Source organism: Rhipicephalus microplus, chromosome X (genome assembly GCF_043290135.1).
Source record: "Rhipicephalus microplus isolate Deutch F79 chromosome X, USDA_Rmic, whole genome shotgun sequence".
Taxonomy (NCBI): domain Eukaryota; kingdom Metazoa; phylum Arthropoda; class Arachnida; order Ixodida; family Ixodidae; genus Rhipicephalus; species Rhipicephalus microplus.
The window spans coordinates 480232953-480235364 of NC_134710.1; the positions used below are offsets into that span (position 1 = coordinate 480232953).

The 2412-nt window shown below is 44.9% G+C and overlaps 1 non-coding gene across 1 annotated transcript; it reads right to left on the minus strand.

Moving 5' to 3' along the window:
• Window positions 1-801: 801 nt before the first annotated feature.
• On the minus strand, window positions 802-873 carry TRNAS-CGA (transfer RNA serine (anticodon CGA)). Its single transcript has one exon. It is a non-coding gene; the product is annotated as a tRNA-Ser (tRNA).
• Window positions 874-2412: the final 1539 nt, after the last annotated feature.

A 2412-nucleotide genomic window follows, 5' to 3' on the forward strand; every position in this document is an offset into this window, starting at 1 on the left:
TATGGGATTTATACGTGAATTAAACATGGGAGTGTCAGTCAGCACCACCAGTAGCCATGGCGGCGAGTGTAGCACACTCTTATGAGCCTATTTGACGTCACGTATGACGTGAACCCATTACGAGTGTGCAGCTGACCAATAGTTCCTCGTATACAAACTAAAGGCACTAAGTCTGCCAGTACGAGACCCTTGTTCATGAATTAAGGAAAGAAGGGTATACTTAAGGGCTCGTTTTTCTGTGTTTTTACACAATATTAATGAGATCTAACTGACAATAATGCCAAGGAAAGTATAGGGGAAGATATTAGACTGAATTTGCATGTAAATATGAAGAGAAGTGGGTGGAAAGGTAACTTGCCGTGGTCAGGATCTAAACCTGCGACCTTCAAATGACGCGCTCGATGCTCTACCAATGAGCTATCACGACAGATATCCCCCCAGCAACTTTACGGGGTTTATATGTGAATAAACATGAGAGTGTCAGTCAGCGCAACCAGTCGCCATGGCGGCGAGTGCAGCACACTCTTATGAGCCTATTTGGCGTCACGTAGCACGTGAACCTATTACGAGTGGGCAGCTGACCAATAGTCCCTCGTATACAACCTAAAGGCACTAAGTCTGCCAGTACGAGACCCTCGTTAATGATTTAGGAAAAGAAGTGCATACTTAGGGCTCGTTTTTCTGTGTTTTTACACAATAGTAATGAGATCTTAACAGACTCTAATGCCAAGGAATGTATAGGGGAAGATATTAGACCGAATTGTAATGTAAATATGAAGAAAAGTGGGTGAAAAGTTAGCTTGCCGTGGGCAGGATCCGAACCTGCGACCTTCGAATGTCGCGCTCGATGCTCTACCACTGAGCTACCACGACAGCTATCCCCCCAGCCACTTTATGGGATTTATACGTGAATTAAACATAGGAGTGTCAATCAGCGCCACCAGTAGCCATGGCGGCGAGTGTAGCACACTCTTATGAGCCTATTTGGCGTCACGTAGCAGGTGAACCTATTACGAGTGGGCAGCTGACCAATAGTCCCTCGTATTCAACCTATAGGCACTAAGTCTGCCAGTACGAGATCCTCGTTAATGAATTAAGAAAAGAAGTGTATACTTGAAGGCTCGTTTTTCTGTGTTTTGACACAATAATATTGAGATCTAACAGACAATAATTCAAAGGAAAGTATAGGGGAAGATATTAGACCGAATTGTAATTTAAAAATGAAGAAAAGTGGGTGAAAAGATAGCTTGCCGTGGGCAGGATCCAAACCTGCGACCTTCGAATGACGCGCTCGATGCTCTACCACTGAGCTTCCACGACAGCTATCCCCCCAGCCACTTTATGGGATTTATACGTGAATTAAACATGGAAGTGTCAGTCAGCGCCACCAGTAGCCATGGCGGCGAGTGTAGCACACTCTTATGAGCCTATTTGGCGTCACGTAGCACGTGAACCTATTACGAGTGGGCAGCTGACCAATAGTCCCTCGTATTCAACCTATAGGCACCAAGTCTGCCAGTACGAGACCCTCGTTAATGAATTAAGAAAAGAAGTGTATACTTGAAGGCTCGTTTTTCTGTGTTTTTACACAATAATATTGAGATCTAACAGACAATAATTCATAGGAAAGTATAGGGGAAGATATTAGACCGAATGGTATTGTATATATAAAGAATCATGGGTGAAAAGATAACTTCCGTGGGCAGGATTCGAACCTGCAACCTTCGAATGACGCGCTCGATGCTCTACCACTGAGCTGCCACGACAGCTATCCCCCAGCCACTTTATGTGGTTTATATGTGAATTAAACATGGGAGTGTCAGTCAGCGCAACCAGTAGCCATGGCGGCGAGTGTAGCACACTCTTATGAGCCCATTTGGCGTCACCTAGCACGTGAACCTATTACGAGTGGGCAGCTGACCAATGGTTCCTCGTATACAACCTAAAGGCCCTAAGTCTGCCAGTACAAGACCCTCGTTAATGAATTAAGGAAAGAAGTGTATACTTAAGGGCTCGTTTTCTGTGTTTTTACACAATAATAATGAGATCTAACAGACAATAATGCCAAGGAATGTATAGGGGAAGATATTAGACCGAATTGTAATGTAAATATGAAGAAACGTGGGTGAAAAGATAGCTTGCCGTGGGCAGGATCCAAACCTGCGACCTTCCAATGACGCGCTCGATGCTCTACCACTGAGCTTCCACGACAGCTATCCCCCCAGCCACTTTATGGGATTTATACGTGAATTAAACATGGGAGTGTCAGTCAGCACCACCAGTAGCCATGGCGGCGAGTGTAGCACACTCTTATGAGCCTATTTGACGTCACGTATGACGTGAACCCATTACAAGTGTGCAGCTGATTAATAGTCCCTCGTATACAAACTAACGGCACTAAGTCTGCCAGTA